The 26,340-nt window shown below is 42.1% G+C and overlaps 1 protein-coding gene across 2 annotated transcripts in view; it reads left to right on the top strand.

The window, feature by feature from the left end:
* The window catches only part of BMPR1B (bone morphogenetic protein receptor type 1B), a 232,440-nt gene that overhangs the window by 4,047 nt on the left and 202,053 nt on the right, over nt 1–26,340 (top strand). The window contains exon 1 of one of the 2 annotated variants that reach the window (XM_060247045.1): nt 20,023–20,096. The exons of the other annotated variant lie outside the window; for it this stretch is intronic. The gene's annotated coding sequence lies outside the window, so the exon portion shown is untranslated. Of the gene's footprint in view, nt 1–20,022; nt 20,097–26,340 lie in introns of those variants that run through there. 2 annotated transcript variants of the gene reach the window in all.

Genomic DNA, 26,340 nt, shown 5'->3' with positions numbered 1-26,340 from the left:
TGAGCACCAATTTGTGCCATTCTCCCTTCTTATTACAGACTGGAGGCTATTCCTGATGGCCTGCTAAACCCATCTGGGACCAAAATTGGGGGCTCGGCTCAGAGGGAGTCCTGCTCTGCAACGTTTGTGGATGGTTGGGTACAGCCCACTGTTTTTATCTAGACCAGGGGTCCCCAATGTGGTGTCCCAGCACCACCAACACCTTTTCTGACACCTGCTAGCTGTTTGTTGAAAGTAGGTTTGGCCAGGTTGGGCTGTTTCTCAACAGGGCTTCTGACTGGCCATGGGAGATTTGATTGACTGTGAGAATTAAAATAATATTGTTATGTAGCAGCATTGGTTTTGTCCTCTCCGTTCTCTTTTCCAGTGCATTTTCTGAAATCATTCCTCCTGTCCCCTTCTTCCTTTGTGTGTGTGTGTTCATGTGTGTGTCTGCCTCTGTTTGTGTCTGCCTCTCTGACCACTTTGTGGATGCACTCATCACCTTGTGGCAGAATTATGTAGATGCGTTGCAGGCTCAAAAAGGTTGGGGATTGGAGAGATGGAATATGTATTATGTTTATTATGCTAGCAGGAGACAAACTTAAAGTGAGAAAAGACCATATACAAATGTATGGTAATGAAATAGACATTGAATTAAAATCTGTTCCAAATGTAATATCTCAGATACAAATGGGTTCTCTATGTGACATATAATAGACATTCTTGTGCACCGTGGTACAATATAAGGGTTCTAATGAATATGTGGTAAAAATATGTTATATTGCATACATAGTAGTGATGAAACCAGTGTTGTAGTCAAAATTGATTAGTTATGAAGTTTGTAACTTAAAACTTAAATGATGAATGCAGTTATATACCAACATAAATAAGAATGATTGTATTTTATGGATAATGCCTTAACATTATAATGAAGGTGATGAAAGAGAAAACATTCTCTGTCCTATGTATCGTGTACCACATTATTGTCTTTGACAAATGTAATTATGTTGTATAACCATTTTTCTTTTTCTCCTTTCTTTTCTATCTGCTTGCTGTTTTCCAGTAGTAGTAGTAGTGGATCCCTAATCTAGACCTTAAAAAGAGAATGGAAGAGGAACACAAAGCCATATTTTATTTTAACTGTTGTTTGTGAAGTTGTATTGATAAAAGCTGACATAAAACTAGGATTTGGATTTCAGTATATCCCTCAGATCATGATTTGGTTTGACAAGAGTGGACCTGCACTATTCATGTTGAATGTACCCCCTTTGCTCTGACCATTCATTACTTTAGCTGAGGATTGTGAAAATGTTGCTAGAGAAGAAGCTGGGATGTGTGCATTTGTATGACATGCAGTTGACTAACTGCAGTTATTAAAACATCTTCAGACTAGGTTTGATGGTTCTTAACTAATGATAGTTTGGTTGATCATGTTAATTGTAGTTCAGTTAAAACATGGTTTATTTATTTATTTACATTAGACTTTTATCCCACCCTCTCCGCAAGCAGACTCAGGGCAGCTTACAACAGTCGTTTACACGATTAAAACAATAAGTCAATAAAATCTATAAAACATTAATACAATTAAAATTTAAAAACTATTCCACGGTGCTGTACCATTACTATGTTGGCGGTTCTGTTTTTCAGACGGTTGGTCACCGGGAACTCTAGCTGATGTCAGGTGGCAACTCTCAGTTTAAGCATCGAAGGCCTGTCGAAACAATTCGGTCTTTCAGGCCCTGCGGAATGTAGGAAGGTCCCGCAGGGTCCTTATGGCCTCCAGGAGAGCATTCCATAACTCTGGTGCTGCCACCGAGAAGTTGAATAATACTTGGGGCATCTTATCAGGTCATGGAAACGCTGCCTAGGCCTTTGCTTTCAACTCCTTGCGTATGCAGGAATCCCATTTAGTTCACTTGCCACTGGGTAAAGAAGCATTTTATTAGAAAGTGTGGCATAAACAGTTTGATTCTGAAATGTGTTTGCTCATTGCTGAGTGTACAACATATCAAGCTTATGTTGTTATAATGTCATTGTAACCATGTTGCAGTGGCTTCATGTGAGGATGTGAACAAATTTTTTAATGCATGTACATAGTAAGGAAGGGACATTTCTCAGGCAATTCAACCCTTTTGTTATTTTCTGAGAGATTTTTTTGTACTTTTATTTGACTGGTTCTCCGTTTATTAAATTAAGTGCTTTGTCTGTTTTAGTAAAATATTAATAAATCATCTACCCCCCCCCCCCGAGACATTTTGCAGAGGTCACGTGATAATGCACCTGCACCGCTCCTTTAAAATAGGTTTCTTCTCATCAGTTACACATCTGAATGATGTAAAAAACATCAGTCTGGCCTCTGGGGTTAGACCTAACACTGAAATATTTGTCAGGTATGTCCCACACATCAACAATGAATGCTGGCTAAAGTCCAAGTGAAGCCATTTGTGAAAATAATTTTGAGTCCAGACATGTGCAATAAACAACTTCTGGTCCACATAGGCTTGTGTTCAGTAGGTTTATTGTAGAAAACAGAAGGAAACATGGTACTCGAGGGAAAATCAACTGAATCATTCTTTGAGAGGTCCAAACATGCAACTACTTGGCTACATATAAGAAGTAATATGATATCAGGAAGCTGGGATTTCCTTGGTTGACATTTCACTGAATTTGGGGACTTTTCACTTAGGCAGGTGTTCAAAAAATTTGTCAAGATAAACATCTTCCCCCAGTCTAGAGAAATCTGTTTGAGACTTCACAGGAATAACAGCTGCCTGATCTCTCTCTCCCCCCCCCCCCCAGGAGCTCAGAGAGAAACTCATGTGTAATCTTTAGATGCTTTCCTATCCGGGCAGTTTATATGGTCATACCTGGTTAGCTTCAGAAGCCTTCAGACCAGTTTCTAAGTTTAGCTAGAAAGAAGAGCAAACTATGACTTATGAAACTGGTAGCCCTTTAGATACTCCAAAAGAAACTTGCAAAGTATGAGGTTCAGAGTTATGCCAAGTGGGAGGTGGGACCAATTTTTAAGGTCTGCTCATCTGCAGAGCTGTCTGCAGCTCCAACTCCCCCTTCCTTTGCCTGCCTTGCTGCTGCTGCCTCTGCCTGCCCAGCTTATTTGGTGGTGGGAACTCCAAGCCCAAGTGCAGACAACTCTCCTCAACCTGGGAAGAGTTAATCCCTCTCCTTTTTAAGTTTTCATGTTTTTCTGCAGACCTGTAGGGATACTGAAGGTCTATAGAAGAATAACTTCTATGTGATCCTGGCCCCATTCTCTTAAGTTTTTCTGTGTGCATGGGGGCCAAGTTCAGAAAGAGATGCATCGATGTTGTACATGGCAGTGAAGATTTTGATACTGATTGACTGTACTGTTAGAGAAGGTTCCAGAAGGCAGAGAACCCAAGGGATAAGACAGTGTGGAAGCAGGATGGTAGAATAAAGGAAAACGAAGCAGGTGATCTCACTTCACCTTGATACCGGATCCAGCAGTAATAGTTAGGCCTTTAATTGCCTATTAAGAATTAACTGCATGAGGGAAAATGAACTGAAATTCAATATAGATAAGATGCTGATCAAGTCAGGAAATTGAGGATTTAGTTGTCTTGCACAAGATTATCTCTCACGTCACCTACCCCAAAAGATAAGGTTTACAATTCAGATGTGCTTCTAAAATTAATTTTGCCCAAGATTTGTGGGTGCTGGCTATGGCTATGGGAATTTAACCAGTCTTGACTGTTATTCCAGTTGAGCCTTTTTCTGGAAGATGATTTTTTTTTTGTTCCATGTTAAGTTTTCATTTTTTCTATGGCAAATTTTTAACTATGGCAAATTCTCAAATAGATTGTGGCTGACCTTGAAGACATATGCAACAAATCAGTTACAGGGTGCATCTACACAGCAAAGATTCTTGGTTTCCCTGTAATTGCTGCTCCAATACAGAGGCATTCACATCTGGGTGTTTATTTGTAGCATTCATCCATCTGGGAGTTTGTTTGTAGCATTCTACTGCAAACACATACAGGGGTTCTTTTAGGCAAGTAAAGTTAATTTGGCATTCAATTTTGTATACCTCCTGTGCTCTGTCGCCAGAAGGCTTTTTTGAAATTGTTGGTGACACAGCTTTTGTGTTACAGTGCAATGATTCTCAGCTTTCTTTCTTTTTTTTTTTTAAAGTTAGTCTCTAGTCCTTTTCATTGCCCTCAGAAAGCCCTCTGATAGCATTTGAGGGAAAATGCCCAGCCATGACAGTCTGATAAAAGGAACACAGTAACAATGTGGGCAGTAGTGTTGAAAAGGCACAGCTTTCTATCCTGGTAGCTTCCTAACACACTTTGACTGCATTCTTTCTAAGAAGATTGTAGCATGCATAGGTTATAAAAGTTCTGAGGTTCTCGATAGCCTTGAAAATGGATTAAGTCATATGGGTGTTCCCCCCAAAACTGCAGTGGTTCAGAAGCTAAAGTGAAGGAAAACCACCATGTGGATGCAGTCATAATCTAGTGCTTATGCAGAGAGCAGAGATGGTGAAGTATGATGCTAATTTCCACTTAGTGCTTTGGATTACTAGACAGTTTTTTTAGCTGTCGTATTGTATGTAATGCCAAGTTTAGAAAGTAGTTGTGTAACTTCAGCATAACTAAATAAGTGACAGTTTTATTTCCTAATACACGTTGCATACACATGTTATACAGCTAATTGATTACAGGACAGAGGAATTTCTTATAATGTGTGTCTTCGAGCCATGAAAACAAAAAGTAATGTGATAAATGGCCCTTGTCTTCCAGGAGTCAGAATGCTTGCCTTAATCAGCAATTTGCTAGATTGGCTATTTTGGAACATAAAAAGACCTTTTGGGAAGTGGAAAGCTGTCTCCTTATCAATGTAGGCTTTCAATAAATGTTTGGGCCCCTTTAAGGACAGGGAGAGAGGTCCTGAAACCTTAAGCTACTTTTAAAGACTTAATTTGCTTTTCCTGTAGAGCTTAACACTTCACACCTAGGGGCTGAATTTCCAGATAATGAACTTTTATTTGCCTAAAAAGAACCCTGCATGTGTTTGCAGTAGAAGGCCCAGATAAGTACCAGTTCAGCCTTTCTGTTAAACTTTTCGGCTCCCTACACTCTGTCTCTAGTTCTTCCTCTGTATTTCCTAGCTCTCTTACTCTGCTAGTCCTTGGCTTTACCTTTCTTCTGCTGAGGCTTCCTATATACCCTGTACTGTAAGGGCTGTGCAGAAATATTGCAACCTTTCTGGGAAACATTAAATTCTTAATCAGACTGTTGTTCACTTGTTGCTTATAAATAGTATCATGGCAACCAGTTTCTAATTTTGTTTAAAATAATTAGAACGTTATTGTATTTGCAGAAGTGGGTCTTCCTCACCTTCCCATTTCTCCAGCTCTGACAACTAGGGTTGACAGGACTGTGCTGGAGACTTTGAGGGTGGATCCAGGAGAGGGTGTACTTTGGGGAGGGGCCTCCGCTTGGTACAATGCCATAGAATCCACCCTTCAAAGCAGCCATTTTCTCCAGGGGAGAAATTTTTTGGATTTTCTCCAGGGGAGCTGATCTCTGATAGCTGGAGATAGTTGTAAAAGCAGGAGATTTCCAGGACCCACCTGGAGGCTGGCAACCCTATGTGACAACTGAAAAGCTAGATACACATGGGACGAAGGTGGAGGCCAGTGGAGCATCTTGAGCTAGTGGAAGATGTGCTGGTGGAAATAGAAGGTGATTAGTCTCAACAGTTTTTGCTTGAGCAGTCTCCGTGTTGACTGGCATTTTGTCTACAAGGGTTTCCCAATTGTTGGTGATGCCTTTTCATGAATCATAGTGGGCTTCTGGTGGGTGAGGGAAGATGGTAAATGATTTGCTTATAAAGGTGCTTAAAATTTGTAGGCTCCAAGCCCAACCCCTCCTCGTTTTGTCCTGTGTAATATCTGCAGCATGTGTACTCTGTGTATAGGACACAGTGGTAAATGGGAACTACTTATGATTTTACAAATCTTGGGCTTCAATTTAGAATTCCAGCAGCACATTTGTGGTTTCTTACAACTCACATAGTTGAATATTGTTGTCCTTTTTTTTGCCTTTATTACAAATCCCAGAATCCCAAAAGATCATATGTCAGCCAACATTTGTTTTTCCTTTGCAGAAGGCTCTTTGGTTTGCCTTCAGTGGACCACTGCAGTTATCCTGGGAGCTGGAACTTAAAAATCCCTTTTGCAGTAGCCCTAAGGGGTGCATTGAGATTCTCATTTGTTCTGCAGACATGCCATTCAGACCTAAATCCGTGCTTTGAAGTTGTCTTGCTGAATTCAGGATGTTACCCCAGATTTAGCAATTTCCCCATTACAGCCGTAGGTTTTTACATGATGGCCAAGCCAGCCGAAGTCATGCTAAATTAAGCATAGCTAGAAGCTACTGAATTTGGAAACAAGTTTCTGTGAGCTGTACTCATGCATATTATAGGGTTTGGCCAGAAAGCAACTTGACACTCACACCACTGGTAGTAATTATGCAAGAAGCTTTGCAGTAGCAACCAATACAGGAATTAGCTGTTGTTTTTTTTTTTTTTTTAAATTCTGCTACTTCTTGTTTTGTTTTTCTTAGCCAATGTTTGTTTCATAATCTCATATGAATAATGGAAACAACATCGCTGAACCCCAGCAGAGGTATTTTAGAACAGAATTTTGGGCTACATTCAGTGATCTGCATTAGATTTAGATAGGCAGCTACAGTTTACTTTATTGAAAACTTTTCTTATGCACCAAATATGCTCTCCATTTCATTCCTCCCTTAGAAACTGAATGATGATGCAGGAGCTGAATTTGTCAGATTGAGCTATAGTATTATGTGTGTATAGTTTTCCTCCTGCTGCAGAACCTGGATTTCTAGTGTATAATTTCTTGTGTTTTACCGAATTAATGCAAAGGGTATATATATATAAATTAAGATATCTCTAATTGAATCATGTTGACCTACATTTGTAGAAAAAGAAGAATTTTAGATTTATACCCTGCCCTTCTCTCTGAATCAGAGACTCAGAGTGGCTTACAATCTCCCATATTTTCTCCCCCCACAACAGACACCTTGTGAGGTGGGTGGGGCTGAGATGGCTCTCACAGCAGCTGCCCTTTCAAGGACAACTCCTGCAATAGCTATGGCTAACCCAAGGCCATTCCAGCTGGTGCAAGTGGAGGAGTGGGGAATCAAACCCGGTTCTCCCAGATAAGAGTCCACTCACTGAACTACTACACCAAACTGAAATACATTTGGCTGGAATAGCCCATTCAGTACTGGCTTTATATAGCCCCTGTGTCAGTTGGTGATGTGTTGATTAGTTTTTAAAAATGGGAACTTGGCTGGATGGCAGAAGGGAAGGCAGTAATATGGCGAAATTAACTGGGGAAGGGTTGTGGCTCAGTGGTAGAGCTTCTGCTTTGTATGCAGGAAATCCCAGGTTCAGTCCCTGGTAACTTCAGTTCAAAGGTCCAGGTAGGAGATCATGTGAAGAAGAATAATAATAATAAGAAGAATTGCAGATTTATACCCCACCCTTCTCTCTGAATCAGATACTCAGACCGGCTTACAATCTCCCATATCTTCTCCCCCCACAACAGACACCTTTTGAGGTGGGTGGGGCTGAGAGGGCTCTCACAGCAGCTGTTCTTTCAAGGACAACCTCTGCCAAAGCTATGGCTGACCCAAGGCTATTCCAGCAGGTGCAAGTGGAGGAGTCGGGAATCAAACCCGGTTCTCCCAGATAAGAGTCCACACACTTAACCACTACACCAAACTGGCTCTCTACACCAAACTGGCTCTCTGTGAAAGAGATCCTGAGATCCTGGAGAGAAGAAGAAGAAGATGAAGAAGATATTGGATTTATATCCCGCCCTCCACTCCGAAGAGTCTCAGAGTGGCTCACAATCTCCTTTACCTTCCACCCCCACAACAGACACCCTGTGAGGTGGGTGGGTCTGAAGAAGGCTCTCACAGCAGCTGCCCTTTCAAGGACAACCTCTGCCAGAGCTATGGCTGACCCAAGGCCATTCCAGCAGGTGCAAGTGGAGGAGTGGGGAATCAAACCCGGTTCTCCCAGATAAGAGTCCGCACACTTAACCACTACACCAAACTGGCTCTCCAGAGCCACTGCCAGTCTGAGTAGATGATACTGACTTTGATGGACCAAGGATCTGATTCAGTACAAGGCAGCTTCATATGTTTACTACCTGTATTTCTTTGTTTTAGGTATTTTGACCTGTGTGTTCTGCAGTGGCATACAAGAAGGTAATCAAACAGTACTGAACAACGGCCAGTAAGAAAGTCTAGCAATAGAGACCAGCGTATTTGGAGCTGTACACCATCTTCTCCATAGGTTTCAGTTTTGTCCTAGAAAGCATTAGGTGTTCTATAAACAAGTATATATTTTACTGATTAATAGCTGATACTGCTAGAGAATGTTAAATATACTCAGAACAGAGGCTTAAGTTTTCGATAACTAGTGAATTGAAAAGATCAACTGGCGTTAATTTTACAGGTCATGAAAATGTTGTTGAGGATTTCTTCCTCTTAAAAATCCTTAAAAAGCTCTTTAAAAACAGCAGTTTTGTTGAGTTTCTTGTCTTTTGCAATGCAGCAAATACACACATGTAAACACATACATACACAAAATAAACACTTAAAATACATTGGTTGTTAAAGCAAGAAGAAAAAGATTTTGTAGGTGCAATTAGTCAATATTAACTCTCTGGAAATGTTAGCACCTTTGAGAATAGCTGAAGTGATGTTATGTAGCCTGCAAGCATATCCACTTTTGTAGAATTAGTTTGCTTTTCCTCCGCAGATTAACACATAACACCAGTGGGCTGAATATCAAGGAGAATGATCTTGAAAAACATGTATTTTCCTCTTATTTGTTTTTCTTAGCCTTAAAGCAGATGGGTTGTGTGTAAAGGAGTAGAATGCAAAGAGGGGGGGGGATAAGCAGTATTTTAAATTAAATAATCCATTTAAACACTTCAGGGAATAGCTGCTTTTTTAAAAAAAAAACCCAAGAACCTAACAGCCTTCTTTTCAGTAGACACCAGGTTATAAATATTGTAAGTCTGGGGCTTTTCTGATTTTTTTTTAAATTACTCAGTGACTTTCACATTTAGTGCTTGATGCAAAAGCAATCAGTGTGAGGGTGATTATTATTTTATTGTATGTTATAGGCAGGCTCATAGGCCTGAAAGGAGGTGCCATGTCTGAATTTGAAGGGCAACTTTTTATCCTTGTTCAGATACCCAAGTAGGAAATGCATGTGTAATTGCAATAGTTGCATAGCATTCAACAGGTACAATTTAAAACAAGCAGCTGAGAACTTTGAACAGTGTGTTACTGAAAGGGCACAAAATGAATTGTAAGAATTGGTAGTACAACAAAGCAAAAGGAGGCAGTGAGGATCCCTAACCTGGGGAATGTTGGACCAGGGGCGAAAGAGTGGCCAAGCCAAAATGTTGCCATTTCTAGACAGGTTTTGCCAGAATTGGGTTCAGTTAAAGACTGAGACACTGGAGTGTGAGTGTCAGTTCTTGTTTCAGCAAAAGTAGGCTGCCCACTGCCAACAAAGGCTGTATGCCATGCTGCGCCCAGTTGGCTTCAGCCATCCCTCCCCTACTCAGTTGCAGGTTTTGTAGTGCTGTTGTAATTTGTCTTAATGTTTTCTTGTCACAGCTTTAGGGTGGTTCTCAGCATTGGGGTGGATTCATTGGCGGGGGGGGGGGGGGAGGCTATGCCTGCATGCCCACCTCCTCCAGGTGGAGGCTCCCTTAAGGGAACATGAGATGAGCCATACTGTGGCATGTGCATTTGGTATCTGTCACTTGGCTTAGGTGGGAAAGGAACCACTCAGAGGCTTGTGCCCATGTGAGGCCACAGGATTTGCCATTCTAGGTTGACTCTCAGCTATCAGGCTGGGGAGGTGGGCTACCTGATTGCTGGATCTGTGGCCTATGTGGTGTCAATGCTCTGGTAGCTGTAATAAATGAAGCTGTGGCCTGTTTTGCCCCAATTAGGTTTTTTGTGTGCATTCCCACCCCCCGCTTCCCTCCCCTGCCCTTAGGACTGCCGTGCAGTTAAGAACAGTACAATACATGCTTAAGTTGCAACTGACTTACGATAGTAATGATAGTATGGTAGTTGTGATGGTATCCTAGTAAGGGGCTCTCAAAGCAAGTGAGAAGCAGAGGTGGTTTGCCATTGCCTTCCTCTGTAATAATAATAATAATAATAATTTTAATAATTTTTATTTGTATCCCGCCCTCCCCGCCGAAGCAGGCTCAGGGCGGCTCACAGACATGGAGGTTGCCTTCGTGGTCAGCATAATACATACAATATGCAAAGTTAGAGAAAAAGTGCACTTAAAACACAGAATAATGAAGACAGTAAAGCAAGGCTTCAGAACAATATAATGGATCATTATATAACATGCTTCTTAATAGGTTCATTTTAGAGATTAAAAGTATGCAGGCAGGTGATGAATTCAGACACAGGGTTGTTTGCGAGCACTCCTGTATTATACTTTGGGTCATAAAGTTAACAAGTCTGGAAGAAATATGAACCTGATCTATGATATGCTAGCCTTACACGTACAGGACAGATTTTTAACTAGTGATTTTTAAGGCACCTTTTTGCTTGAAATATGTGATAGAATGGAGTACATAATATCAGAATGCAATGTAATTCCATTATCCTTTTTCGGGAATCTATGCGAGTCAAAAATTTGTGAGCTTGGCATTGATTTTTTTTTTTGGGGGGGGGGGAGGTTAATGGTGCAGAAGATTCCAGTTGCACTCTAATACAACACAAAAACAAAAAAGTAGGTAGAAAACTATGTTTTAAGGTGTCAAAATCCTTTCACTTTATAGGTGTCAAAAACATACTTTATCACATACAAATGTTATGCTGTTGTGCTTCTGCAGAGAGGCAGCCAAGTAGATTTATTTTGGAATTTACTTGTAATCCCAAAGGAAGAAATTCCTTCCCTTCAAAAAATCTGTGATTGACTTTCTAAAATGCTCATTTCTTGCTTAAAGATAGTCCATATGGAGCATAAAGCATAAAAGTAACTGGATTAGTAATGGGGGAGATGAAGGGAATCCACTTGTATGTGCTTCTCTCATGGCAATAACAAGCCTCCTTTGATCATAGCTGAGGCAGGGCTTTTTTATGGGAGAATGTGGCAGAACAAAGTTCCATAACCTCTTTGCGGAAACAAAATTCTCAAAAAATGTTTAGAAGTTCATGAGGGGCACCCGTGTGTTTCTCCTTCATTTCCCTCTTGAGAGTTCCAGAACCTCTTTTTCCAGAAAGAAAGCCCTGATCTGAGGTGATATAATTCTGCGGTGATGGTAACATATCCACTCTTGGTAGCATGGATAGCTTCTTGGAGAGGGCACATGATACAAGGTTCTAGAATTGTAATTTGTTTATGCTAATCTAACTGATTGATAATGGAGGAAGATTCCTTCTTGTATATATGGGTGAAGCTGGAGCTTTTTATTCTTGCTGATAACGTATGTCTGAAGCCTGTATTCATGACATGTTAGGGTGCTCCAAGTTAATCTTGGTCGCTGAGAGTTCAGAAGGTCTGTGGTCATAGTTGACTTAGTTACTCAGTTGTACTTGTATCTGATGCCTTTGAAGATTGTTTGTCATCTGCAGCTGATCCACAGTACTGTTAGTGGCTGGCCACTTCATGTGTATAGTTCCAATTTTTATTCTATCTGTACTGGATCCCACTTGAAATGTGTCCTGCGCTGTAAGGATACCTCTACTCATAAATCTGCCCAGGCATTTAGACACTCTTCAGAGACCCTCCTTTATTCTCCTTCTGGTAGATCCAGATGTAAATGCTTTTAATAATAAATGTTGACTTCTAGAGCAAATCAATCCTGAACTCTCCCTAGAAGCTAAAATGACTAAACTGAGACTATTGTACTTTGGTCACATTATGAGAAGACAAGAGTCACTGGAAAAAACAATAATGCTAGGAAAAGTTGAAGGCAGCAGGGAAAGGGGAAAACCCAACATGAGACGGAATGACTCAATGAAGGAAGCCACAGCCTTCAGATTGCAAGACCTGAGTAAGGCTGTTAATGATAGGATAGTTTGGAGGATATTAATTCATAGGAGAGAGATTCAGATGGGTAGCCATGTTGGTCTGAAACAATAGAACAAAGTTTGAGTCCAGTGGCACCTTTAAGACCAACCCATTTGGGGTATAAGCACTTGTGTGCATGCACATTTCATCAGATACATTGAAACAGTTTTCCTGAAGCCTTACATATAGGTGTGTGTGGGGGAGTTAGTTATCAGAAGGGCTAGTGTAAGTAGTTAGCATAAGTAACTAGGCAATAAGTATAGCCAGGGCTTTTTTTGAGCAGGAACGCACAGGAGCGCAGTTTGGGCTGGCTTGGTGTCAGAGGGTGTGGCCTAATACTCAAATGATTCCTATTGGGCTTTTCTGTAGAAACAGTGGTGACATCAGGGTGTGTGGCCTAATATGCAAATGAGTTCCTGCTGGGCCCTTTCTACCGAAAAAGCCCTGAGTATAGCTGAGATTGGATTAAAGCAGTTGTTAAGACCTGTGAATAGCAGCAAATTAGCATACAAATAAAAGAATTAATAAACAGATGTGAGAACTAAATATGAGTCCCGTGGCATCTCCAAGACCAACAAAATTTAGCGTCTCAGATATGTACTTCCTAAGATGCATATGAAATGTGCATTGAAATAGAGTTCCTCAGGCGTTACATATAGGTGACGTGGGGGGGGGGAGGGTAGTTGCCAGGAAGGCCTGATTCAGTGAAGATGTGTAAGTACAGCCAGGGCTTTTTTTTTGGTAGAAAAAGCCCAGCAGGAGCTCCCCCGTGCCTTTCCCAGCATGTCTGCCACAGCGGGCATGCTGGGGAAGGCTAAAGCAATCGGGGAGGTGTTTAAACATGCCTCCCTGCACCTTCCCTAGTATACCAGCTGGAACCCTGGCCAGCCCCGGCAGAACTCCTCTCCTGTGTGCTCCCACCCCCCAAAAGCCCTGCAACTAAGAATTGAATAATGCAGTTGGTAAGGTCTGTGAATAGCAGCAAATTAGGGTTCTTATCTCACTACACATGCTAAGTCACTCGGTTCTCTCTCACACCCAGAATTAAACTTAATTGGTCTTAAAGATGCCATTGGACTAAAACTATGTTCTATTAATTAACAGGGTCACCATAAGTCAGAAGTGACTTGACGACACTTAAGACACACACAGCATTTCCCACGCAGTATTAACACCACACACACATACGCAATTGTTGACTGACTGAGCATCTAAGCCAGAAGGCTAGTAATGGGAACCACAGTGCTGTCTAGTTCAACGTTTTGTGCTGAACTTTTAGGATAAATACATAGAACATTGGCAGACGAAGTGCGGGATAACAGGGCACTAATTATTCCTGTTCTTTATAACAAAGCTATATGTTTTAAGACCTAGTATTGTTTGATGATATAAAAATCTATTTCCTGTTGGAATCTGTTGGAATCACAGATGTGCAGAAGCAGCTGTACCCAACCTGGACGCATGCATCATGGATCTCTAACCCCATCCCAGCCCACCCCATACTGTTGGCACATGCTTTTTATTCCCTTGGCCCACTGTCGGCAATAAGAGGAATGGAAAGTACACCAGACTTTCCAGCACACGTTGTTTCCTCTCATGCTATTTTGAAGAATGGCTTATGGGACAAACGCCGTCCTTTTTTCCAGGACAAGCTGTGTTTTTGTTATTAAAGAAAATAAACTTTGCCAATACAACTGTGATTCAAAGTCTCCCCATAATCAGGTGCTGCATTTAAGTTGACACCAATGACAAGAAACTTACTCAAAGGGTTCCCTTCCTGCCTCACAGCAGTTCCTGACATCACTGTTGGTGCCACGCTTGTTAAACTATGGAACGTAATTTTAAAGGGCAGTTCAGGATCGGTGCCATCCAAGGTCTGCATTATGGAAACCTGCAATAATTGCCCAATTTGAGCCAAGTGGCAAGAAACTTTGGATGGAATTTCCCCGTGGATGCTTTCCTCTGCTTGCATAAGCTTGCTGTATTATATAGCCTTGAATTATTTATCCAGAAAGTGTGGTTAAATTTAATGAAATATTTAATTCCTTTGTCCTTATTTGTAGGGAGAAAACGCTATCAGTGTAATTGTAATGATTCTTGGGCACACACATAGTTAGCCGTTCAAGATGTTTTTAAAAATTATATTGATGCATTACATAAAACATTTGAGCCTATTCCATAATATAGAGAGAAACCATCTGTTGTTCTTCTAGAAGTCATTTGAGCATATGTGGTATTGGGAGAGATCCTCATTGCTTTTCCTTATTGTGTATGAATGGTCTGTTAATCTCCATTCTGGGGTTTGACAGTAGCTACTTTAGATAGTCACCTTCCCATTTGTTGCCATGATACTGCCATACTCCTCCTTGAATGTGGAGACTAGCCAGAGCCTGCCAGCTATGTTTGGTGATTTCTAAAGAGATTAATAACACTTCCACACTTTTAAAGCAATGCTGCATCCTACAGGACACTGTAAAGCAGTGACATTCACTCAGTGTCTTGGGAGCCGCATGTGGCTCATGGACATGCCACCTGTGGTGGTTCTTTGCCGTGTTTCCCCCATGTGGCTCCTGCTCCCTATTCCAGGAAAATGAGGAAGGCTGTTGTCCAGCTTCTGGCTGGAAGATGGTTTCCACTTTGAAATCCTGTGTCCATACCAAGCTTTCTGAAGAATGTGTGTGTGCAATAGTGTTGTCTGGCTATGGCTACCTGCAGGGATAGAATTATAGCAGGAGCTCCTTTGCATATTAGGCCACACACCCCTGATGTAGCCAATCCTGCAAGAGCTTACAAGGCTCTTTTTTGTAAGCTCTTGGAGGATTGGCTACAAAAGGGTGTGTGGCCTAATATGCAAAGGAGATCCTTCTAGAATTCCACCCCTGACTACCTGAGTATCTGAAAGTAGTTTTGAAATTTCACTTCCATTGTGATCAGTTCTTTTTATTACATACTAGGGCAGCAGTTATACTCCAGGATCAAAAGAAGGACCTCATACCAACACACCCCACTTCAAAACATCTTTGATACTCCTTTCTGTTTTTAAAGTAGTTTTCCAAATACATGGCAGGGGGCACCAGCTGTTCAAGGGAAAGTAAAACACCTCACTGATGTAGTGAAGCTCTTTGCTTTTACTGAAGTAGTATCTTGAATGCCAGCCTAGATAGGTAAATGTTTACCTTATTGTATTAATGTATTCCCTCATTTTCTGTTTTTTAAATTTTGGATGAAATGCCTCAGCCCAAAAAAAAAACACGCACTGATATTAATAATGGAAATATTTTAAGCAGTCTTAATTAGTGCACTTGGCAGTATGCCAACTTTCATTAATGTGTGTGTGCGGTGGGGGGGGGCCACACTTATTTTAATTTAGAAGTGCTCAAATATTTCCCCAGGACTTAGTGATTAAATTTTAGCCTCAGATTTTCAGTATTTTTCAGGGGACTTTAATTAGTCAAGGAATGTGAGTTAGAATATGACCTTGGGGTGACCTCCTTGCTTGTAATACTGTGTAATCAGTTACATGTAGGGCTACAATGGCTCCACAGCTCTTCCTCAGTAGTTATTTAATTGGGAAGTGTTTTGCTCATTGAAGCATTTGACATGTGAGATGGAAGACATCAACTTTGGTGGTACTGAGTCTTTGGTCATCAAAGGCATTTTCTTTAATATCCCAGGAGGCCCATGCTATAGCAACTGTTGCAACAGAACCAAGATGTTCACTCCTTTATGCCGTCTATTCAAGTCTGAAAAGTTCAGTCCCTTATTTAATGAAGGGAAATGTATGATGGACACATGCAACTGAAGCTGAAGAAATGCCATGTATTCTTTATATGCTGACCTTATTTTGAGGATTGGTTGCATTTTCAGAATGTGTGGTTAGTATTCTACCTTGAAAAAGAAGGGAAAAAATAACAGGAAGAAAGACTGATGATAAATATTCAGAAGAGTGAAAAAGGAAGAAAATTAAAGTGAACGGTCGTGGAATTGTAAAAATTGTAGCTTATTACAGCTGACAGCAGTTTGTGCTGCAACAACAATATTTAATTCAAGAAACCAGAAAGCCAAGTATGCCTAGTTGTACTTCAGGTATACCTACAAATCTGCAGATATTAGGTATACTTATGCACAGCCACAATTACAATGGGAAATACTTAAGAGTGTTCACCTTTCCAGCAATAAAGGTTATCCTATTAGGGTCAGTAGATTGTCTGCATATAAACATTGAAACCTATAGCTTAACTATTTTCACTGGGCTAGGGGGTCCCGTTCCAGGGGCACCCAAAGAGGCTGCCCCTATCCCACCATTATACCCTATGGGCTATTGCACTAAATGGCAACATAGGACATAATCGAAGGGTGCTGAGGGGCAGGGGGGGTTGAGGGAGAGCCCCCCAAACTGCAGGGAACATGCAGGGGACTCTCCCTTACAGAACCCCCAAGTCCCAAAAAAGATTGGGCCAGGAGATCCCTGTCTGTGGGCTCCCCCCAGGGCCCATTTTGCTGGGGAAAGCCCTATTAGCCACTTCCTCCACTATAATTACCACTTCCTCCACTATAATTGCTGTGGGAAAAGTGGCTCTGGCCAGAAGAGAGTTTGAGGGAGATCTCCCAAAACTGTAGGGAACCTGCAGGGGGCTCTCCCACATGTAACCCCCATGGCCCAAAAAGACTGCACCTATCTGTGGGCATCCCAAAATGTACACTGCTCTCAATGGTGAGAAAAAACCAATTAGCCACTTCCCCTACTGTAATTATCGTGGGAAAAGTGGTTCTGGGAGCAGGGAGTTTTGGAGAACCCCCAAAACTGCTGTGCAGCTTCAGGGCACTGTCCCACACAAAATTCGCAAGGCCAAAAAAAATTGGCCCAGGGGGTCCAATTCCTGGGGCACCCAAAGCCAAACCTAACTTCAAATCAGAGAATCTCTATAGGACCCTAATGCACTACATTCATCTATCTACTCTGTATGCACCCTGGCACCAACATAAACCCAGTTGCCAACCTCGGTGCCACACAAAACACAATCTGGTTAAGGTCTGCTCTGCAGACCGGGCTGCAGCAAACCCAGATGCCAGCTCTCCAGCCCTGCCCCAAACAACGTGGGGAGAACTGGCTAAGCACGCCAACCATGCTGGTTCTGAGTCTTTCACCCAGATGCCAGCTTCCCTACCACAGAACACATAATCTACAGATACCAGCTCTGCAGCCCTGCCCCAAACACAACACAACTCTCAAACAACAGGAGCAGTGTACCACACCTAGGTCCACATCTGTATTTGACACAAAGCAAGATGAAGCATTCAGACTTACCTTGAGCAATGAATGGTTGGCTGGTCCAGGCTCTTTGGCGTTACCCAAGGTGCACCACGAGGAGGCGAACCAGAGTTGCACCCCAAATGAGGGAGATCTTTGGGAGGGCCTCAGAGAGTGAGAGGGAGGGAACCATTCCCTATCTCTCAGCAGCAACACATACCAGCCATCACTGTCTCTCTATCACATCTGATAGTACAGCTGCCATCTTGGTCTCTCATATCTGGATTTTAAAAAAGGAATTAAATAAAAGTCTGTCTCCTGTTGGAAGTGGAAGGGGGGGTTGTGTGTATCTCTGATCTAGCTTTCCTATTTTGTCTGGATGACTTGGTGTTTGTCAGGGTCAGATTGCATATTGCCATGATTCTCCTGTTTTCTCTCCAAACACACCCAACAGGGGAAAATATCTCCTTACAAAAGACATGCTTTCTTTGGTGTTATACTGATCCTGTTAGGTGTTCTAGTTTTGGTAATTTCACCTCTCTGCCCGATTTCATCTCTTTGCCCAAGTCCCAAAGCTGATAGCATTACATACTGGAATTTACCTAGTATTGTACTGCCACCAGGAAACTGAGCATGTGCAGGGACAATGAGTGCCACTGAGTGATGAGTACCACCAACAGCACAGGTGTAAATGTAGGAGATACACACTAATGTAGATGATTTTGAAAGATGGCAAGTCCTTTTTAGGGTGATCACTCTGGGACATATGTAATCTAAGAGAGCCAGTAATTGTATGCATGTGCCTACGGTAAATAACTGCCAGCTGCTCTGCTGAATGCTGCTACTGTTCAAATGCAATCCTGTTTGAAATATTCTCTGTTTTAAATTGGGAGCAAATTGTCAAGACTATCAAATGAGGTGTTCTGCTTGATGGAGAATTCAACGCAAAACATGTGTGCACAGGTGACCACTCGATGAACAACAGTTAAAGGTAAATGCAGCTCCGGTTAACTGTGTTTTGTGTGCATTTTGTTGATACCAGGTAGTAGTTGAATTTAGGGAGCAGATACTAATATGTCCAGTTGCAGGCCTATAGGAAATTCAGGTGTATTTTAGAGGCAATTAGGTGAGGGAAAGCTTGGCCAGAATACTGGAGCTCATACCTCTGTACTTTGGAAATCTCTTCTAGTTTGTTTAATATCTGTAATATGTTTGAGCTTTTAGTGCCCTTTGCAAGTGTTTTATAGACTCAGTGTGCTAAGAGCACTGTCTTCACCTCTGTAATCAGAATTAATTACAGCTTTGTGTTGAGGGAGAGGGGTACTATGACTTTCCACTTTACAAAGCCATGTTTGCCATGGTTTTGTTGCAAATTAATTCAGCCTAACTAAAATCAGTGTATTATTTTACATTAAGAATGTATTAACTTACATTAAGAAGTGCACTTGGAAAAATTCCATTTTCATAGCATTTGGATCAACTTCCTTGCAAGTATGTGTGATTGGAATCATAATCCCATATATGTTTGCTGAAATGTCATCCTGCTATCTTTAAGAGGGTTTACTCTCAACTAACTGTATTCGGGATTATTTTACTGTATTTTGATACAATTGATGCTTTCAAGAAAAAATATGACCTTTGCAAAAGTAACCTACGGCAGGACTTGAACAGAGAACTTCCAGCTGACCCTATATATTGTGTTATTTTAGTATTGTAGATTGGAATGGAACAAAAGAGCTCAGCCATGTTAGGGATGACTTTTCTACCCAAGAACCCTTAAATTTTCTAAACAAACAGAGCTATCTTTCACCATTAAATTATCATGGATTTATTCCCAGAAGTTGGTTCCTTATCCCTTTTTCATATATATTCATAACTATATCTGCAAATAAATAATAACCACAGGTTTTTACATCAAGTAGAAATAAAGCAAGTAGAGTCAGCTGCAGTAAGATACTCTTAAAATGCATTCAGTTTTATGTATCGTAGGATAAAATAGAGCTATGTTAGTGCAAGTATAGAATCATATTGTGATGACAGAAGTTCTGATTTATATAGGAAAGTAATTAATTATATTGCATTGCAGATATTTAATTGTATAATAAAGATAATTCTGCTGATGCAAGATGGGGAGAAGGGCCCAGAATCTGGGGCTTATATGGCTTTTTTGTAAGGTCATCCACCTTCTTGTTTTGTCTTACCATATGATATGATGAATGTATGATATGAATATATGCATATTTTTCTGTTATGATGCATGCATCCAGTCAGTCAGCAATTCCTACCTTACATCCAGCATTGTAATGAAGGTTCAGATCAGATACAGAAAATGGAGGTTCTTTTAATCTGACAGGAAATTCTATGGCAGCTGCAGTTCACAGCAAGCTCATCAGGGTAACCAATCACAAAATGTACCATTCATGTTGAAAAGTTTCAATCTTTGTTCTGTGATATTTGATTCTGGATCCCTCCTTGATAAAGGCTTTGTTTGTATACAAAAATTGTATTCTACTTTGTTCTGTAAGGGATATCCAGAGGTAGCATGAAATGTAGTACAGCTGCAGAGAATGCCTTATCTCTAATTGTTGAATGCCTTATTTCTGGCAGCTGGCCAGTCCAGTAAGAGCCTCCTGTAATGAACATCAGCTGACATCAACTGGCAGGCAGGGGGACATGGGACCGACATATTAAAAATGCAGCATGGATTTTAAAAATATTTCAGGTAAAGGCTCAGTAATCAACAATTTAATACGGAATCCAAGCACTGGATCACAGCATTAGAGGGTTTTCTGACCTTCAGTGAAGAGGGTTTCTAGCAGGGAGTTGAAAATAGCACAGTGTGAGCACAGTGTTCCATAATGGGTCTTTGGATCCTTGTCCTGCTTACTATGGACTTTTTAATATATTTTGCATCAGAATAGCTATAAGCTTCAATGGATTGTACAGCGATGGGCAATCAGTTTCTTTCTTTCTTTCTTTCTTTCTTTCTTTCTTTCTTTCTTTCTTTCTTTCTTTCTTTCTTTCTTTCTTTCTTTCTTTCTTTCTTTCTTTCTTTCTTTCTTTCTTTCTTTCTTTCTTTCTTTCTTTCTTTCTCTTTTGTAAAACCAGCAGTTGTGAAAACAGCTAGTGAAAATCAAAATGATTTGTATTGAGTACTATTTCCTTCCTCTCTGGTTTCTGATTGTTTCCAATTTCACACCAGGTAATTCCTTGGAGACAGTTGTCATCACTTCTTGCCTTTCAAGCTTGGGATCAACCCATTAAGAATTGCTTTTGTAATAGCTAGTATATATGTATACATATGATATAGGCTTAATGCCATTTCATTGCAGGAAAAAGTATTGTTGTTTCTGTTTGTCTAAAATATTATTTGGATTTATTTATCATAAAGCAAATAGAATGGTTAAATATTTTTTTCCTGACCTCAGTGACTTATTTGTTGGCTTCCTGCTGCTGGGGCTACTCCTTTTTGTTTCAATAGAAATGTGTAGTGGTCTTCTCCGCTCCCTCCCCCCCCCCCCCCCCCCCAGGCAGCTATAATACAGGAACCTTTGATTGCATTTGGGAGGTGGAACTGATGGTGTAGATCTCTTGCATCTTGTATTCTACCCAGACATTCTCCTACCTGGAACAAATTTAACTGCAGGATTTAAAGCTGTTTTCAATACCTGGATGAGTGGAAACTTTGGTTGGCTTTAAATGGCTAAGGTGGCTGCTGGTATGAATACTTTGTTGAGTTAAAGCAGCACTGGATACAGAAAGATGAGTTGACAGAGGATACGATGCACATTATGTGGCTATTTCTAATATGTCTATGTTTGATATAAAGATGTTGACCAAGGGGACCAATGGTATGCCAGATAACAGTCATATCCTCCCACTCTGAGGTGATGGTTTCCAGAAAACTCATGCTGTGTTGGGAGAAATCACATTACAACTGGTTTGGCACCAGTCAGTAAAGCAGGCATTGTACTGTGCAGGTAGCTGAGGGTATTTATTGAAACAATAGTGTTTTTCATGTAATGTTGAGACACCCTAATCTGAGCTCTTTCTGGCACAGATATTCTTTACTTACTGTATTCTACCAGGTGCACTTTTGCATCATTAGCCTTGGAAAAAACTTTTCTTTAGAACAGACAGATCCTATGTATCTGAAAGACCTTTCCTAGCTGCCATCTTTGTCTTTTTTATCTTTATCTATATTTATTTACAAGATTTATATTCTGCCTTTTAGTGTAAAAACACATCATAAAATGGGTTAAAGGCACACACAAGTGCATAAGCAGAGGATTAAAAACATAGGACAGGAAGCAACTGGTGAAGATGGACCAAGACTGGAATCATTTGGTCCCTGTGATCCACTTCAGTCAGCATCTTACTGTGGCATTCTATCCCAGCTGAAGTTTTGAATGCTTTTCAAGGACACAGAGCACATTGTAGTAACCTAATCTAGATGTTAGGATGGGATGCACCATGCTGACAACATCTTTCCTGCCCAGGACAGTCTGCTGCTGGTAAACCAGTCAAAGAATGGTAAAAGGCACCCGTGATCACAGCCACCACAAGCTTATACAGCAGCAGGCCCAGGTCCAGCAGTACCTCCCAGCTCTTTACATGTGCTATTTCAAAAGGAACAGAGTCCTGTTCAGAGCAGCAGACATTGCAGTTCCTATAGCTGTCTTTCTACTCACCGGTAACACTTGTCTTGCTATGATAAGCATGATTATCTGGGGCAGTGATGCTCTTTGTACTAGTGGGCAACTGGAGCATTCAGAGTTCTCTACATATTCCTGATTAGTGATCCTAATATACTAGTTAGAGAATAATATAATAATATTTTGAGACTGATTATCCTAATTTTAGAAGTGTTGGAAGAATACAAATATGCAGCCATCCAGGATGCATTAAATTGTTAATCGATGTGTTGCAGTGTTGCTTGCTTTTAGACTACCATTGTTAAACTTGCAGTTGGTAAAACCAGACTTCTAATAATGAAATGTTAAATGCTGAGGAAAGTGCTTCCCAAACCTATTCTTCAGGAAGAAGTGTAGCTGCCACCAAATGGGACCAACTAATCTGGCAGGCTGTTCAGAAAGATAACATGGTAGAAGGTAACACAAGTTTCTGAGCCAGTTTGGTGTAGTGGTTAAGTGCGCGGACTCTTATCTGGGAGAACCGGGTTTGATTCCTCACTGCTCCACTTGCACCTGCTGGAATGGCCTGGGGTCAGCCATAGCTCTGGCAGAGGTTGTCCTTGAAAGGGCAGCTGCTGTGAGAGCCCTCTCAGCCCCACCCTCCTCACAGGGTGTCTGTTGTGGGGGAGGAAGATAAAGGAGATTGTGAGCCACTCTGAGATTCACGGTGGAGGGCGGAATACAAATCCAATGTAGTCTTCTTCTGAGAGGCTCAGGAGAACCAATAGAGAGATCCCAGGGCATTTTCCATTACCAGTCCAATTGGAACAGATCTGAATTACTGGAATTCTCCAGGAATTTCTGGAATTATGGTGCAATATTTGTCAGAGTACTTTTTTCAAGAATGGAGTACTAGAGACTGGGGTAAAGTTACTAAAGTTGGAAGGGTTAAATAATTGTTTCTTAACCAAGACTGCTTGCACTCTCCTTAAAACACTAGAGACCTGTTCCTCCTTTAAAAAGCCATTTATCATCGCTATAAATTTAGCAGCCAGTCTCCAGTCATGAGACAGGACCAAGTCTCTTGTGATCACCCACTTAGAGAAATGTCTGTTGACTTTTCAAAATAAATAAATATTCTCAAACACCCCCCCCCCCCATCAAGTTTTGGAGGATTTTTTTTCCTGAAATGCATACACTGCCTTCTGTTAAAATAGTTGTAAAAATATTCTTAGATATGCCCCAGTTCTCCCTAAATTTAGAACAGGAAATACCTGTGGCACCCATGTGATGCATGTTGGCAAATACTGACTTTTTGGAATACTGTAACTTTGGTTGTCATTTGGCTTTTGGTATGTGACAAACATTTTAATGAAACTAATGCTACTCTAAGATTGCTGGAGAAAATGAGACTCTGCATTGGGGAGTATGAAAGCTCCCCTTGAACCTGTTTAATTGAAGCTCAGTCACACTTGTGAATTTTACTGTTCATTATTTTAGGGATAAGGTGATAAAAATATTTAATCATAGGATATTTTTGAGACAGAATACGGTGGTTCACCTTCTACTCACATTTGAAGAAATTATCTATTTGGCCTAAGATGCTTTCATTTCAGAAATTGGAAGTGCCAAATTCAGGATTCCACAAGTACTGAATATAGCTTTTATTTTTGTAGTGTTTGAGCTTTTGCTGCACTAATATTTCTTTTTTCTTTTAATCATTTATTTTATTGTATTACACATTCTAAATCTTTGGTGTATTATTGTCTTATGTATTTGTAAGTGTAAAAATATGCAGTAGATATATATCAAGATGGCAGAAGTAATTGTATTTAATTTTTGAGATGCTATGCTTCTAAAGAACATGTGGCACTTTCCTTCAGAAATCGCCTGTTAACAACTTGGTTCCCTTTAGAAGTAAATTTGCTGTGATGTTCAGAGGTATGCAATTGGATCCACCCAAGCTGAAAATATTTCTGAAAAATACCTTATTGGCATTTTGGGGTATATTTCAGCTTCCTAAATGTGCGTGGGTTTTCTTCAGAAAACCGAAAAAAAATCCCAAGAAAATCCTGGATATATTTGGGAATTACAAGTAGATCCAAACCAGTGGAGAGGCAGGAGCACTATGCTGATCTTCTTCGTGGTCTCTGTGCATTCACACATATGGGTAATCCGCAGGATTGGCCCCGACCTCGGAGAGTTCAAAGCAATCTTGATCGTAGATCTGGCGCGCCTCCCACTTGTCCTGGGAGGAGACAGCTACTGCGCATGCCTGGACAAGGGGGAGGTGCTTAGCCACTCAGTTTCTTCCTTACCGCCGACCGGATCGCACCTTCCTCGTTGATCTCCAACTTCTTCATTGCAATCTCCAACAACTACCTTCTCTTCGCTTCAATTCTTCATCTTCTACTTCTCCTGGTATCGTATAAAAAAAAAAAAAAAAAAAAAAAAAGCCTCCTCTTACTATCTTTCTGGACTTTCCCCCTCCCTCCCCCCCCCCCCCTCCCGGGCGGATGGAAGGAAGGGACAAGATAATCTTTAAACGCTGTACCAGCTGCTCATCCAAAATCCCCTCGTCCGACGGCCACTCTCTTTGCTTGTTCTGCCTTGGAGAGGCACACCGTCCAGACTCCTGCGTGCACTGCAGCCAATTTGGTAAACAGGCCCGCAAGAACCGCGCCGCGAGACTCAAGAGCCACCTCATGGAAACCTCACTCCGACCGGCCATGCCGCGTGGCGGACAACAACAACCCGCGCCATCTTCCCCACACCTCGTGGGAGAGGCGCAGTCGGCAGCTTCCGTGGCACAGACTCCCTGTAAGCCTAAGACCGGCAAGCACTCTAAGAAGTCGGACGACCCCAAAAAGCGCCGCCGCTCCGATTCCGCCCACTCGGACCCGACGGGTAGCACTAGCTCAAAAAAGCATAAGACCCGCCCTCTCGACTCGGCCTCGAACCCGACCACCAAACCGAAGGCCCCGAACCCGACCGCCACTGCCTCCGGATCGATGCCGAAGACTCCGACGTCGAAGTCGACGGCAACACCGTCAATCACTCCGTTGGAAATCATCCGCATCTCATCAAAGTCGCCGTCCATTCCGAATTCCCCACCAGACCAGCTGCTGGATACGCACTCTACCGCATCCGTTAGGACCCACACTCTCGACCCCACTAAATTCATAGATCTCTCACAGCCGATAGACGCCCACGCGCTCACCAGAGAACCCTCGACCCCGAGAGATCCCCTGACTAGACCTCGATCTCACAGTCGCAGACGCACCAGGTCCCGCAGTCGCCGACACACCAGGTCCCGCAGTCGCCGCCGTACCAGGTCCCGCAGTCGCCGCCGCACCAGGTCCCGCAGTCGCCGCCGCACCAGGTCCCGCAGCCGCCGACGCTCTCGCAGCCACCGCAGGGGGAGACACTACTATTACTCTCCATCGAGATCTAGGTCTCCATCCCCACGGCACCGAAGACGGCACCGACGATCACCATCCCACGATCGCCATTACCACAGCTACCAAGAGTCTCCGCGCTACCGAGATCGCACACACAGACTCCAAACTGCATCGATCGAATCGCTTCACCACCATGACGACCCTACGGACCTCGGCGCCGAACCGAAGCTCCCGTCACCACTAGAATCCCTACACACGGCTCCCAAGACAACACCTCAGCCCGACCTACCTCAAGGAACCGACGACGGATCCGAGGAGGAACTCTCCGACTCCGACCACTCTTCGGGTTCGGACCTACAATCCCCAGACTCCGACATAGCCAAGCCAGCAGACTTATCACCGTCTGAAGGCCCAAGATCCTACCTCGACCTTGTAGCAAACATGGCAAGCTCGCTAAATCTAAAGCTCAATACAGACGCTCCCAGAGTCTCGGACGTCGTTTTTGATCTAGTCCACGCGGATCTTCCATCCAGCTCTTCTCTCCCAATGCTCCCCGTTCTACTAGAAACACTCAAAGAAGCATGGGACAAACCGGCATCGGTACCGCCAACATCCAAGAGGGTTGAAGCGCTGTACAAGATACACGCACCTGATTCCAAGTTCCTGTTCACCCACCCGGCTCCGAACTCGATCATTGTACATTCGTCCTCGAAGTCGAAGCAGACTAGACACCCGGTACCACCAGAACGGGAGGGCAAAAAACTCGACACGATCGGAAGAAAGATTTACGCCCTCACTACAGCCACAACCAAAATCCTCAACTACATGGCATGCTTCTCCGCATACACCCACAACCTGACCACCTCCCTCGCCGCATTGGTACCATCCCTGCCCGAGGCATCCCAAAAGTCAGCCACCACCACCCTGCAGG

The sequence above is a fragment of the Heteronotia binoei genome, chromosome 9 (genome assembly GCF_032191835.1).
Source record: "Heteronotia binoei isolate CCM8104 ecotype False Entrance Well chromosome 9, APGP_CSIRO_Hbin_v1, whole genome shotgun sequence".
NCBI classification, from domain to species: domain Eukaryota; kingdom Metazoa; phylum Chordata; class Lepidosauria; order Squamata; family Gekkonidae; genus Heteronotia; species Heteronotia binoei.
This window is presented reverse-complemented; position numbering and strand designations above follow the sequence as displayed.